Genomic DNA, 15,179 nt, shown 5'->3' on the forward strand with positions numbered 1-15,179 from the left:
CCCCAGACACACTCAGATCCTCGGTCACCCCAAGACACACTCGGACACCCCCAGACACCCTCAGATCCTTGGTCACAGACACCCTCAGATCCTCGGTCACTCTCAGACACACTCAGATCCTTGGTCACCCCAAGACACACTCGGACACCCCCAGACACACTCAGATCCTTGGTCACCCCAAGACACACTTGGTCACCCTCAGACACCCTCAGATCCTCGGTCACCCCAGACACACTCAGATCCTCGGTCACCCCCAGACACACTCAGATCCTCGGTCACCCCCAGACACACTCGGACACCCTCAGACACACTCAGATCCTTGGTCACCCCAAGACACACTCGGACACCCCCAGACACACTCAGATCCTTGGTCACCCCAAGACACACTCAGTCACCCTCAGATACCCTCAGATCCTCGGTCACCCCCAGACACACTCAGATCCTTGGTCACCCTCAGACACACTCAGATCCTCAGTCACCCCCAGACACACTCGGACAAACTCAGACACACACAGATCCTTGGTCACAGACACCCTCAGATCCTCGGTCACCGTCAGACACACTCAGATCCTCAGTCATACTCAGACACCCTTGGCAACCCTCAGACACCCTTGGTCACCATCTGCTCTGGCCTTTGGCCATTGTTGACCACCCTCAGACACCCTTGGTCACCCTTAGACACCCGGAGTCACCATCCACATTGGCCCTCGGTCACCCTTGGACACACTTTGTCACCATCTGCTCTGGCCCTTGGCCACCCTCAAACAAACTTGGTCACCATCTACACTGGCCCTTGGCCACCCCCGGCCACCATCTGCACAGGACCAAAGGGTTGGCATTTCGTGAGTTCCAAAGTACGGACAGAACACGTGGGCCCTTTTGTGCTTAACCAGAATAAATGCGCCCTTGCTTGCTATTACCCCCACTCCCCGTCCCACCGGCCCCACGAGGCCACGTCAGAGGTCTCAGCGTCCTCCGTCTCGAGACAGTTTGCCACCTCACCATCCTAGGAATTATTCCGTCATTACTCACGACTATTCCCAGCTACGCCCACCGTGACTAAAATAGTGAGAAAGCAAAGCATGAGGGCATCATCTGTAAGGGGACAGTGACACCGGTGTGTGGGGCTGACCTGTGTGCTGTCCTCTGTCAGGGCCGTGGAGGTGGCGCCTGCACACGGGCTGCGTAAGCTGCGGTGCACTCCCGCCCCATGCACTTGAGGGTTTGTCTCTTCCGTCTGCCGTCCGTGAAGGCAGACGGGAGAAACCTGACAGATGACAAATCAGAAGACAAAAGGGACAGAAGAGCTGGCAGCCCCATTGATGGCAGGAGAACAATTGTCCTCAGATGATGAGGTTCCAGACAAAGCATCCCAGGCTCGAGGTTCGGTGAGTGAACGGTGCGTTTTCCAGCCAGGTGGTCCTTCAGCAGTGTGGCGTGATCGCAGTATTCAGTGACCAGCGCCCGGGCCATCTCGTGTGCCCACACAGACCCAGGTCAGTATTCTTTCATCTTTTATGATGTCTGTGCTTCCAAACATACTTGATACAAATACAAAGAAGCTCTGTTTAAATTCTTATTAAAACTTCTAGAGACTTCCATTATCCTTTTATTTTTACTTTCATAAATTATTTGTAATCCGAATTAAAGTATAATAAATAAGAGGCCTTTTCTGTTTCCTGCCATGGGGGGGGGTGAGGACTCCCCTCTGGGACCTGTGCTGCCCTGAGCATGGGAAACACCTGACCGTCCAGGCCCCTTCCCTTTGAGCCCACAGCGGGGGTGACCATGGGGAAGTGCTGGCCTGGGACAGCTGAGGGGTTGAGGTGCTGGGGGAGAGTCCCGCAGGACTGGGGAGCACCATGGGAGGGGAGCAGGGGTGTGTGTAGCAGTCTCGTGGGGGGAGGAGCACGCTGTGCGTGGGGGGTGCAGGCTGTGTGTGCCCCGCGCAGCAGGCTTATCGGGGGCCGAGACCCAGGAACCTTTGCTGGGATGTGGTCTCCTGCCAGCAGGAGGGCTTCTCGTCCTGTATTTCCAGTGTGTGCTGAGTCGTCATCCCAGCACGCTCGTGGCGCCGAGCAGGCTCCCTTAGATACCCTGACTTGGCGGGTGTGCGTCAGTGAGTGCCGGCCGGCCTCGACCAGGAAGCCGTGGGCCGAGTGATGACGCGGCTCAGGGAATGGAGCGCTGGAAACACTCAGCCCTCTGCACGGAGATGATAACACGCAAACTAAACCCAGCAGCAGCGAATCTTGACTGTGACCCAGAGTCCCAGGCAACGTCAGCGGGCCAGGGTTCTCGAGGACTGCGCTCCCCCCGCGGGGCCGCCCCCTGGGGCTGGCAGGGAGTTTTCAGCACAGCAGTGTGCCCAGCACCCCCTTCCCAGCCCAGGTAGGGGTGGCTTCTTTGGGCGACCTTGCCCAGTGTGACCCCCAACCGTCTAGAGCGGTGTCCACCCCGGGAGGGGAGCGGTAGGCAGGCCGGTCTGCAGGCAGGACCGAAGCCCACAAAGAGCTATCTTGGAGGACTTGGACTGTGTCCGAGGCACCTAGGGCCTCGAAAGGACAACACAACCCGATGTTAGTCACAGCAGTGAAAACCAATCTTATTCAGTGACTGCTTGTGGGGGGTGGCAGGCGGTGCTGAGTTCTGATCCAGATTCGTGCAGAGGTGGGTACGTTTGAGGGGAGAGGAGGGTCGGCCAGGAGAATTGGGGAGAGGAAGCTCGCAGCTCCAGGAAGGGTGCGGGCCGCTGACCGGTGCACGCGGGACTTTGGCTCCTGCCCTCCCGCAGAGCCCCCTCTTCCAATGTTGGCCGGGCAGTTAGAGGCAAGGGTCGGGGGGGCCCTGGAGCCCTGGAAGGGGAGTGTGGGAGGGACGGCAACTGTCCACTCTGGAGAATGCTGGCTGTGGTCTCTGGAGACGGTCACCGGTCACTGCAGTTACTTTACTTCCGAACGGTGACGGACCTGGGGACAAGGTGGTGGTCTAGGATGGAGAGGCCGTTCTGGGGCAGCGGACTTGAGCAACGGAACCATGAGGAAGGCAGAGGGCCTCTGGCGACCACCGGGCTGAGTGCACACAGGCTCATCAGGTGACCCACCTGGAAATAGCCACGGGCACTGCTGACCAATGGGCTGCTTACAACAGGCACAGGTACTGGAAACGGACAATTCCACACGTTCCCGTGTCCCCTCATCCCCCACACGTTCCCGTGTCCCCTCACCCCCCCAAATGTTCCTGTGTCCCCTCACCGCCCCTACATTCCCATGTCCCCTCATCCCCCCAAACATTCCCGTGTCCCCTCACCCCCCAAACGTTCCCATGTCCTCTCACCCCCCAAATGTTCCTGTGTCCCCTCACCGCCCCTACATTCCCGTGTCCCCTCACCCCCCCAAACGTTCCCGTGTCCCCTCACCCACCAAATGTTCCCGTGTCCCCTTACCCCTCATACGTTCCCGAGTCCCCTCACCCCCTCATACGTTCCCGAGTCCCCTCACCCCCTCATACGTTCCCGTGTCCCCTCACCACCCCTACATTCCCATGTCCCCTCACCCCCTCATACATTCCCGTGTCCCCTCACCCCCCAAACGTTCCCATGTCCCCTCACCATCCCTATATTCCCATGTCCCCTCACCCCCCCAAACGTTCCCATGTCCCCTCACCCCTCCATACATTCCCGTGCCTCCTTTGTTCTGCCCTGGTGAGTCCTTTCCTGCCTGAGGTGCCAGCCTCCAGTGGCCCCATGTAGGAGATGAGACTGAATTGGGGTAGAAAGGAGAGGCCTCCCCACATCGATGTTTGTGACTAGGCTTAAAGCCCAGGACTTGACAATTGTAGGAGTTTCAAGGCCGGACCCAAGGCCCCAGGGATGGCAAGTCTGGCGAAACCTCAGACCTTGCAGGGGGTCCACCGAGAGGAGATCAAAAGGCCCAAACGCCTGCAGGAAGCTAAGCTGTGAACCACTGTGGACGGCCGGCCGTGGGGAGACCCTCTGGCTGGTCCACAGCCCACGCCCTACAAACTGGGGAAGCCGCCTTGAGGCTGGGGGTGCTCCCTTTCTGTCAAAGGCTCCTGCCACCGGTAGACCTCAGTTTCTCCAGCTGTCAAGGAGAGTCCGTGAACGTGGCCCTCCCTTCCAGGCCTGGTGGGGGGAGCCAGGAGACGCTCGCTGGGCTGGCTCCCTGCCACTGCTGAGTCCTGCCGCCAGAGGGCATGCGGCCCTCCTCCGAGCCCCCGCCCGCCCTGTGCTCCGCGGGGCCCCACAGCAAGGCGGTTGGCTGCTATGCAGGTCAGATGGGTTAGGGCTCCACTGCGTGCACGGAGGGCTGGGGACCCTACCTGGCCATTGCCTGCAAGGCCAGGGGCTCCTTGTCCCCCGGGGCAGTTCGGGCCGTCAGAGGCAGGCTTACAGGAGGGAGAGCGAGCTGTAGGTGGGGCAGGGCAAAGATGTGGAGGGGTGTGCGTGTTGGCTGTGGACGCAGCTCCCCCTCAGGGCCCCTCCTCTGCTTGGACCCTTCCCCTGGCTCCCTGGAAGTAGATGGGAGTGAAGTTCCCACCAGACCAGCTCTGCCTGGCAGGGGATTCTAGAGACCGTGGGAGGTGGCTGGCTGAGACGGGCAGGGATGGCCTGAAAGCAGGGGCCAGGGCATGTGGGCAGGACTGGACCATGTGCATGGAGGTGTTGGGACTGACCACCCAGCCACGGGTACCCAAAATGGCTGGGATGGGGCCATCGGGGCTCAGCCCAGACACCAAGGAGCCAGGGACAGTGTGGCATCTTGGGGCTCAGGGTGGGCGCCCCCCCCCGCCCCTGCCATGTGAGCAAGGCAGAGATGAGCCAGGCTTTTCAGTCTGGTGTTGGAGCTGCAGGGAACCCTGAAGAGAAATGGCCTGGGGGGGGTAGCATGTGAAAGTGGCACTGGAGCCAAGAGATGGGTCTGGGTAGGGGTCCCACATCTTGAGAACCGACCTGGGGGCACACAATGTCCTGGAGGGGGATGGGAAAGACGACCCCTCCTCTAAGTGGCCCAGCTGCGGGTGAGAAGATGTGACCAGCCTTAACATTAGGGCTCCCTGCCCAATCTCACTGACCGGGACCAGATGCCCTCTCTGATGATGCTGATGAGGGCCAGGTGAGACATCCCTGGGGCCCCATGGCGAGGATCACAGGACCACAGCCAAGTTCGGGGCTGACCCCTGCGCTTGGGGCCCCGAAGCCTGGCAAGTGACAGCCCCTTGGCAAGGGGAGGTTAAGGTGACAGAGATGGGACAATGGGCGTCATCCTGGTCCCTTGAGAGGCTGCAGCCTGGAGGCCCAGGTGGAAAGAGACCCACTCAGGCAGATGTGGGGAGTGAGAAGCGCAGGTGGAGGACCCCGTGGTCGAGATGGTCTCTCTTTGAACATGCTGAGAACAATCTGGACCTCCCTGCCATGTACCATGTCTGGGAGAGAATGTGGGAGGGCCCCTGATGCCCTCTGCCCCTCCCCCAGGAACCCCCATTGCAGGGCCCAGCTGAGGGTCAGTACTGTGACCCCCATACCCCAGGCCTCCATGTCACTCGGATTGTAGCAGCGTGCCTGCTTTTAAACAGCTTCACCTCACCTGGTGAAATCACTCCTATGGGGCTTGGGGTCCCCCCAAAAGGGTCTTCCTTCCTGGGCCTTCCACCAGGTGGGGCATCTTCTGGGCCTCGCTCCCCCGGCCCAGACTGCGGGGAGATCTGGAGCCCCCGCTCAAGGCAGTTGCCCAGCAGCTGTTGGGTGGTTGAGCCTTTAGGAGCACCAGAAAGTTCCATCCCACCGTGATGGGGTGAGGATCTTATAGGATGGGGAGTCCTCGAACGGGTAGAAGCTGTCCCAAGCATCAGGGGCAGCTGGTGGGGGCCCCAGACCAGGGGTAGATGGTGTTGGGGGTTGAGAAAACACTGTCCCGGAGCTGAGTGTTTTCGTAGAACGAGAGGAAAGACAGGATGTCACATGCCTCCTGCCCACCTTTGAGAGACAGGAAGCCCAGCCTCCTGTGGTGTCAGCCTGCCGGGCTTGCAGGGTGGACCTTTCCTTGAGGAGCTGTGGGTCTGGGCCGGCTCCCCACGGGCAGTGCTCCAGTGCCATGGGGTGCCCCGCAGGGTCACAGAGCAGGCAGGCCATCTCCCTCAGCCTCTGGGAGCTGTTCCCAGATCCCGCAGCAGGCCTCTTCATGCCCATAGGTGATGGCCAGGAGGCTGGCTGCTGGGCAGCATGTTGGGGGCAGTGGGTACCTCCTGGCTTTGGCTAGGCTATGGCCTGGAAGCCTCCTCAGAGACCCATGGGTCCCAGGTGGCCCCATCTTGCCCAGAGCGCCTGGGGACCCCAGTGTCCAGCTGGTTGATCTCTTGTCATAGCAGACATTCCCTCTCCCCAGAGCACTAGCTTTGGGGACAGGATGGCTCCTAGGAGCCCACAACGGGGTCTCTTCGCTCCACCCCCAGGTCTTCTGGTATCTTCCTCTGTGGTCCCCAGGGAAGCCTTATCTTTGACTCAAGAAGCCCTGAGACTGTGCTGAGCTGCGTGCACAGGGAGGGGGGCAGGCGGCTGCTTGCGTGCAGGCCCTGGGACCTGAGGCCCAGTGTGTGGACTGCCCTGGCCATCTGCTGTGTGTCACTGGCTTTCCCCGTTCCTGTTCCCTTTTGTCAAATGGGGAGATGCCACCCCCCTGCAGGCCTTCAGCCTAACCCTCCAACTGCCCTGGGGCTGCTCTGGTCTGAACGGTGGGGGCAGTGCTCCCAGTGCTTGTCCAGCTGGACCTGGCGGCAACTCCCCGCTTCCCCCGGTGTTTAGGGTCCCTCCTTCCCGGGCCATGTGTCCAGTCGCCTCACTGACTTCTCCGTGGTAGGGTTGGCTTTGTTAAAGGGGGTGGCAGGGCTTCGTGGTTGACAGAAAGGGGCAGGGGCAGGCGCAGGGCACGGGGTGGGGGTGTGGGCCCCAGGGGCTGTGGGAGCCCCAGGCTGAGGGGTGTCCCCCGAGCAGGCAGACTACCTGCCCATGGCCAGTCCGTCCCCTGGGAGACCAGGAAGGCTTGGGGAGGTCCACCCAATAGCCGGGTGATCAGAAAGTCTGCAAAGGGATGGTGGCCCTCAGTCAGGGGACCGGGGGCAGGAAAGAAAAGGGGAAGAAGGGGGAGGAGGGAAAGAAAAGTGATAAAAAAAAAAAAAAAAAGGTAAGTGGCAGGTGGAGAGGGCTGGCTGAGGGCTCTAGAGGCCTGAGCAGTGGCAGCAGCCACCAGGGTGGGGGGCCTGGGCCCACCGGGACCCCAGCCGCACCGGTGGCTGGACGCACAGGAACCCCCGGCCTATGTTGGGGCTGAGCCCTCACTGCGGGGGGGGGGGGACTAGAGCTGGGCCTGGCTTTCAGGTGGCTGTGGGCGTTTGTTTGCCAAACCGGTGGTGCCGGTGGTGGGGAGAAGATGCTTTCTTTACCAGCTGTTACCTGATTTCGGTGTGAAGCGCAGACACCCGGATGCGGGTGCAGCTTCTTCTGCTGTTGCCTGTGTGGGCGGTAGGTTCAGAGGCCGGCGCTGCAGGCCTGACCAGGACTGGGGGCAGAGGTTAGGCTGGTGGGGGCATTGCAGGCCCACAGCTCCTTCCGGCTCTCCCAGCAGCCCCCAGCCAGGGGGGAGCCACAGCCTGGGGGGGGCCAGGTGTCTGCAGCAGCTCAGCTTCGTGCCTGCAGGGCAGGCCGTGATGGGGCGGGTGGACTGCTCGGCAGCCCCCAGCCCTCGAGCCCTTGGCCAGGGTTGAGCACCACCGCAGTGTCCAGCTGAGGTCCTTCTCCCCTCCAGGACGTCTGCTTGGGCTCTCACACCCAGAGGGCCACGACCTTCACCCCCTTCTCTTCTCGGCTCAGGCCAGCCCAGCCTTGACGTTGGCTTAACCCTTGCAGGTCGGCCACAGCGTCCGGACAGACTGTTCCCATGGCCCTCGGCCTCCTGCCCCATGCACTGCTGTCCTGAGCTGGTTCACAGCCCGCTGCCCCGGTCCCCAGCCAGAGGGACCCTGTTATCCTCTCGGTCGGGTCACATGCTCCCAGACCTCCCAGACTGAATGTGTGACCTGGCTCCCCGTCCTCTGCGCCACCTGTCCTACCTTCCCCTGTCCCTGCACCCTCGCCTCTCACCTCTAGCCAGGTTCCCAGACACATGAGCTCCTACCCAGCACCTCCAGCCTCCCGACCCTTGCCTGGACATTGTCTCCTGGTGTCCCCACACCAGCCCCTTCAGCACGGCAGCCCCCTCTGTTCCCTGCCCCTGGAGGCCCTTCCTGCACCCTGGCTTTCTGACACCTGGAGTATTCCCTTCGGATATCCCTCCTGTCTCCCCGGGAATGCCGGCTCCTTGGGGACAGGAACTGGAGTTTGTTTACTTGCCCCTGTACCCTGCGCAGAGTGGCCCCTGGGTCAGGATTGTTGGGTGCACATAAAAGTCAGCCACTCACATAGAAGGACAGCAAACCGCACGGTTCCACGTGTGGACCCCCACACCAGTCTCAGCCACACGGTCATCCACGGGGCATGGCCCGGTCCGTGGCTCCTGCTGTGCGCCCAAACTGGGTGTCCCCGTCCCTGCGGGGCCCAGAGCTAACCCCGCTGCAAATCTGCTGTGTAGCAGGCTGCAGACCCCCACGGTGGGGGGTCAGCTCAAACCCCACAGTGGACCCCCAGGGAAGCTTCGGGATGTCTGCGACCTGGGATCAGTGCTGCCCCTCAGCCCTCTGGACCCCACCTCGCCTCCTGCCACAGAAATGACCGCCCCGCTTTACAGTGCCTAGAGGCTGTGCGTGGGGGCAGCATCTCCAGAGGCCGCCCCGCCGCCGCCCCAGGCAGGTGTGTGCGCAGCTCTGACCCTCAGGCCTCAGCCCTGCCGTTCAGACGTGCTGGGCACTTTGCTGAAGACGCTCGCACCGCAGTGCTGCAGACCCCGCCTCCTTCCGCTGTGCTGCCGTCAGGCGGCCTTGGCTTGGCCTGGAGCCCCTCTGGGGCCCGGCTAGGGCCAACTTGATCTGGGCATACATGATTTGGCTTTAGTGGGGTCTACTCAGGGGCATGCAGTCTCTCCAAGAGCGAAGAAGTTTTTGCTATTTGGGAGGGGGATGGTAGACTGGGGTGAATGGAGCTCCCCCCCAACCAAAATCCATGCCCACACAGAACCTGTGAATGGGACCTCATTCGGAGATTAGGGTCTTTGCAGACATAGTCAAGTTAGGATGAGGCCATGTTGGATGGCCCTAAATCCAGTACGACGGTGTCCTTGCAAGAAGAGAGACATGTGGACACAGGAGGCGCCGGGGAGACGTCCACGTGGTGACAGAGGACACAGACCACGGAATGCAGATCGCAGGCAGCCGCCAGCAGTGGGACAAGCCTGGAGCACGTGCTCCCTCAGATCCTCCAGGAGGAGCCGACTGTCTTGATTTTGATATTCTGGCCTCCAGAATTGTGAGAAAATAAATTCCCATTATTCTTTTTTTTTTTTTAAGATTTTATTTATTTGACACAGAGAGACGGCCAGCGAGAGAGGGCACACAAGCAGGGGGAGTGGGAGAGGAAGAAGCAGGCTCCCAGCGGAGGAGCCTGATGTGGGGCTCAATTCCAGGACTCTGGGATCACGCCCTGAGCCGAAAGCAGATGCTTAACGACTGCGCCACCCAGGAGCCCCTAAATTCCCATTATTCTAAGCCACCAAGTTTGTAGGATCGTGTTTCGGCAGCGTCAGGGAAGAACACCGATTTCTCCCAGGCGCACCTGTTGCTCCTGGGCCAGCTCTGCAACCCAGGTGGGAAGAGTGTGGGCAGGAGGGCTTCCTGAGAGGTGCCTGTGTCCTCCAGGGTGCCGCCCTGCTGGCCGAGGAGCAAGGTGTGAGGTGTATGGGGTGGGACGTTGTTGGCAAAATCTGGGTGCTCACCGTGCCTGTGAAAACACATTTCCATCTCCAGGACGATGCTCCATGCGGAGCCCGGCACAATTGTAACCATGCCATCTCCCTTTTCTTCTTTCTTGATGAGAGTCTTGAAAAATAGAATTTCCCGGAATGCCTGTGTTGGTAGGGAGCCAAGGCACATGTTCTGTGCATGCTCAGCTGGCCAAGCACATCCTGGCCTGTGCCCTGCTTTAGATAAGACGGCATTTAAACTCTGTGCTCTCTCAGGAAATGGCATCACAAAACCCTGGTCATCTGAAGAGGAGGCCAAAGAGGAGGCAGTGAAATTACGTAGCAAGAAGCACAGTGGTTGGTGGTGTCCATTAATTTAAAAATATTATTTCCTGGATGGTTTGGATGGTTTTTGAAATTTGTGATTTCTTTGCTCATCCTGAATATTCACTTTGGTACCTGATTTTTACCTGTGATTTTGTGTTTGTTTCTGGAGGGAGCCCCTCTCAGTCTGCAGCGGCTCAGGTTCCACTGGGCTGGACTTGCTGCTTTTCCCTGGGAGCACTTACACCGCCCTGTGTTTTCCACCTTTACCCAGGACCATGTGTAAGGCTGTCTCCCGAACCACACCCAGGGTGCAGGGGGACAGGGTGAGGACTCGGGTGGAGCGCAGGCATGTGGCCACATGGCCCTCAGGCTGGGCCATGATAGGGGTCCCTGCAGACTGTCCAGGGGACCTCACAACCCTCTCTGCACCTTCTCAGTGTGCAGGGCCGAGCTCATCAGGGCACACTCTCCTGCGTGCACCCGTCCCCTCCCTGCTCTCCCATCGGTGGCCTCTTGAGGTTCAAATGCACCATCCTACGCATCCAGTCAAGGTGAGACGTGCACTCCTACTTTGTGGGTGCATGTTTGTAATTCATGGAGAGAGTGTTGGGCCTGTACACCTCATTCTGTTTCTGTTTCTGCTCAGAACCCGATGACAGTAAATGATCATTAGAAAAAAAGTTTCACCTGTGGTTTCTACTTGATGAGTGTGGAGTTTTGATCAATGGGACGATTCAGATATGAAGGGGCGCACTAAAACCTCAGGTTGAAGTGGTTGATTGTCAACTTCTCCCAGTGCTTCTGTCATTCCTGGCTTTACATATTTTTCTGTTTATTTTTAGTTCCTATGTATCCGCATTGGTTCTATAGCTTCGTTCTATTGTTGCTTTTACCAGTATTTCTATTTTGTCAGAAAATACGATTGATAATTCCAGCTTTCTTTTGGTTCGTGCTGCTTTTTACGTTTCCCACTCTTTCATTTCCAACCTATTGGTGTCTTTTTGTTTAAAGTGTTGTGTCTCGCAGACCATATGTTGTTGAATCTTTTCCTTTAAAACCAGTTTGACACTATCTTTTAATTGGCGAGTTTGACCCATTTACATTTATTGTGAAAGTGTTTATTGTATAATTATTATTTTAAAAGATTTTACTTATTTGTTTCACAGAGAGACACACAGCGAGAGAAAGCACAAGCAGGGGGAGCAGCAGAGGGAGGGGGAGAAACAGACTGCCTGCCGAGCAGGGAACCCGACGTGAGGCTTGGTCCAGGACTCCAGGATCATGAACCAAGCCAAAGGCAGACCCCCAACGGACTGAGCCACCCAGGTGCCCTGGTATAATAATTAGTCTAGGTGTAAGTCCTTCTATTGGGACTAATTGTACTTGCTGTTAAGTTGGTTTATTTTGTCACCTCATTTCATGTTTTCTATTTACTGCACGTTCTTTGCATTCATTTTTTTCTCTTTTCCTGTTTCTGCTGGGCAGCTCTTTCTGCTGGTTTATGTACTATGTTCTGTTTGGGTTCTCACTGCGGCTGCCCTGGACCCCCTTCCTGTTCACTTACACAGATTGATTTCTTAACCTTATCTTCGTCTGTGTCTTCCTTCTGATGAGATGGATGTCTCATTGTGTTCTCATTGCCTTTCATCTCCACCCTCCCCATCTTGTTGTGCTGGCATTATCTACAGTTTTAGTTCTAGACTGTTACATAGATTGCACATAGATTGTAGATTGTAAGCTTATTTTCTTTAGTCATTGTTTTTTGGACAAAAGTAAACTCACTTGTTATTTCCGTCTTTTTTCTCATGTAATGTTTCCTGTGTTTGGGTCTTGTTTATTTGAACACTGCCTCCAAGAGTGATTCCAAAGTCGGTTCTTGATGGAGTGTCTTAAGACCTTATGTGCCCAAGAAGATCTTTATTACATCCTTACACTGAAACGGTAACTTAACATTTCAAGTACAAGTTATTTCCTTTCAGGAGTTAAGGGTGTTGTTCCATTGTCTTCTTGAATCCAGAGTTGTCTCTGAGGAATCTGATGTCACCTGAGATTTGGGATTTCTCTCTTGCCCCTGGAATGTGTGGGTGCAGGCTTGCCTTCTCCCTCTCCCTCCGCGGGTGGGCTGTCTGCGGCCCCTTTACTGAGAGTCTCACCGTGCTCTGCCTCTAGGGCTCTCACTGCCCTGTCTCCCTTTCTCGGGTTTCCTTGGGTAAGTTTCTCCTCTACTGCCCGTGTCTCTGAGAGCTTCTTTCCTTCTCTTCTCCTTCTGGAGATTTCCTCCCCTGGATCTCCCTTCCCTCTCCTGCTGCTCGTTCCATCTGTTATTTCTTGGGTCAAAAATTATGGTTTTATTCCTGATCTTCCCAAGTAGATGTTTTGATGACTGTCCTCTGGGGGCATCCATTACTCTGTCCTTGACTCTGGTGTTGTTTGGCCCTGTCCCCAGAGGTGGACGTGGCCCAGTTGGCCGGGTGTCTCCTAATGATACGAGTATCAGGCCACGAGTCTCGAGGTGGTCTGGTCTGGTCCAGGGTTGTGGGGCCAGCCAACCTGCAGTGCGGAGGGGTGAGCCCGTAGGCAGGCTGAGACCCCATCCCTCAATATGCTCCCCCTGCCACGCCAACCCCCTCCCTGCTGGCTGCCCTCCCTGGCTAGCTCCTGTGTTGGGAACTTAGCTTTCACGGGAGGCTCAGAGGCCATCCTCTGGCTTTGGAGGCCAGTGTGGGAAGGAGCCAATGCCCTGTGGTGCATGTTTCCACTGTTTCCCACTGCACTCAGCCATCCTGTTTCTCCAAGTGTCAAAGCTCCCTGCGCCCTCTGCGGCCTGGGGATGGAGGCTATTCCTTCAAGGTTTGCTTCTCACTGTCAGGGTCCTTGCTTCCACCTTCTGTGGGCTCAGCCCACACCTGCACGGTTGACAGAGCCTTTGCTCTGTGGAGGCCTATTCTGAGGGTTTATCTGTGGCGTTCTGTCCTCATGGCACCCTACCAGGTAGGGCAGCCATTGTCCCCATTTTATAGATGAGGAATTTGAGGCCCGAGAAGCTGAGGCACAGCGGAAGACAGTGGGGAACCAGGACTCAGACAGCGCCCAGGCTATCTGTCCTGAGAGGAATAAACCAGGCATATTTAAATATCTGTCTGTCTGTCTGTCTGTACTTAACATGCCCAGCACACAGTGATGCTCGATAAGGGTCAGGAGCGGTGAGGGACACGGAAGGGGAACCCAGCCCTGCCCCTCACATCGCCACAGTCTGGAGTGTGGAGAGAGAAGCAGACGGTAATGGAACAATCGTGAGCGTGGAGGATGGAGGGGGATGGTGAGGAGGGTGGAGATCTGAGGGGCACAGCCTCTGGTTGGTGGGGTGGGGTCAGGCCGAGACTGCCTCAGGTGACAAGGGCCTCCGGAGGCGGGCTAGAGGCAATGTCTTTCATCCACAGGAAGTTGCTTCAGAAGGGTGGGGAGTGGGGAAAGGGCGGAGGCACCTGGGAGCTGACGGTCAGGGTTAGTGGAAGCAAGTCCGGCCTGGTCTGGAAACCACAGAGCCCTACTCCTGAAGAGAGTGTGGACCCCACACCCCTCATTTATGGAGGGGAAGTTGAGGCCCAGAGAGGCAGCACTTGTCCAAGGCCATGCTGATGAGTGGTCAAGAGTGGGGACCAGGGGCACCTGGGTGGCACAGCGGTTAAGCGTCTGCCTTCAGCTCAGGGCGTGATCCCGGCGTTATGGGATCGAGCCCCACATCGGGCTCCTCCGCTGGGAGCCTGCTTCTTCCTCTCTCACTCCCCCTGCTTGTGTTCCCTCTCTCACTGGCTGTCTCTATCTCTGTCGAATAAATAAATAAAATCTTTAAAAAAAAAAAAAAAGAGTGGGGACCAGAAGCCAGCAGGCAACTGATAGACACCTGCTCTATATCTGGGGCTGCAGGGCCGCCTGCAGTTCCTCTGGGGGGTCCCTGGGACACGGGGACACCAGGACGTGGTGTCTCTGTTGGTCTTCCTGACTGCCACTTGGGTCCCAAAGGCAGGTCCCTGGTGCCCTCCACAAACACCACTGAGATCATGTTCTGAGTCGCCTACCCCAAGCCGGAGGTGTCCTGGCGACTCCGCGCCCTGGAGAACACACATCCCACTACCCAGAGAGAACCAGTGTCAAACCCCTGTCTGTTCTTCTGTTCTGGACATGAGCATAAACAACCACATGTGCCCGTCCGTGCTTTTTCAACACGGGGTCACGCGTGCTTTCCATACCCGACGCCGCTGTAACGCTCGCTGTATGGCTGCACCCACCGTGCTGCATACGGCACTTCTCTTTCTTGGACATGCAGATCATCTCTGCGTCGTATCAAAAGCAAGGAATGGATATGACTGTGATTGTGTCTCTTGCCCAAAGATCATTTCCCAAAGACGCAATTCTAGATGTGGGATTTCCAAGTAAAAGGAACATCATACTTTTTGATCTTTGATCTTTGCAAACCCAGTGAGTGGGTGAAGGGTTATCTCATTTCAACTGATATCTCATTGATAACTAGCAATTTGAATGGTTTCCTGTTTTTCCTGCTTATCACTCATTTTTGCTATTTGTACATTTTTATCCAAGTTTTTGTTTTCTTTCTATTGATTCATCTTTATAAATGAAGCATATTAACCCTTGTTCTGTAATTTATTTCCCTCCCCCCCAAGTTTGTGGATGCTTATCATGTATTTTTGTTTGTAGTGTTTTTCTTGAAGATTTTATTTATTTATTTTTAAGGATTTATTTTATTTATCTGAGAGAGAGAGAGAGAGAGAGAGCATGTGAGCCTGGGGGGGGGGGAAGGGGAGGTGAGCCGGAGAAGGAGAGAAGCAGACCCCCTGCTGAGCGGGGAGCCTGAGGTAGGGCTCAATCCCACGCTCCATGCCCCAGAGGCCATGACCTGAGCCCAAATCGACAGTCGGTCCCTCAACC

At 57.1% G+C, this 15,179-nt stretch overlaps 1 long non-coding RNA gene across 5 annotated transcripts; it reads left to right on the forward strand.

The window, feature by feature from the left end:
* Window positions 1-3,919: 3,919 nt before the first annotated feature.
* On the forward strand, window positions 3,920-11,457 carry LOC117796407. 5 transcript variants are annotated; one of them, XR_004620896.1, is made up of 4 exons: window positions 3,920-9,472; window positions 10,402-10,783; window positions 10,879-10,997; window positions 11,399-11,457. It is a non-coding gene; the product is annotated as an uncharacterized LOC117796407 (long non-coding RNA). The 5 variants fall into 5 exon arrangements; XR_004620897.1 differs by lacking the exon at window positions 11,399-11,457 and having other exon boundaries at window positions 10,402-10,511; window positions 10,670-10,783; window positions 10,879-11,390; XR_004620898.1 differs by lacking the exon at window positions 11,399-11,457 and having other exon boundaries at window positions 3,920-7,537; window positions 7,922-9,472; window positions 10,879-11,390.
* Window positions 11,458-15,179: the final 3,722 nt, after the last annotated feature.

The sequence above is a fragment of the Ailuropoda melanoleuca genome, chromosome 15, assembly GCF_002007445.2.
Source record: "Ailuropoda melanoleuca isolate Jingjing chromosome 15, ASM200744v2, whole genome shotgun sequence".
Classification (NCBI taxonomy): Eukaryota; Metazoa; Chordata; class Mammalia; order Carnivora; family Ursidae; genus Ailuropoda; species Ailuropoda melanoleuca.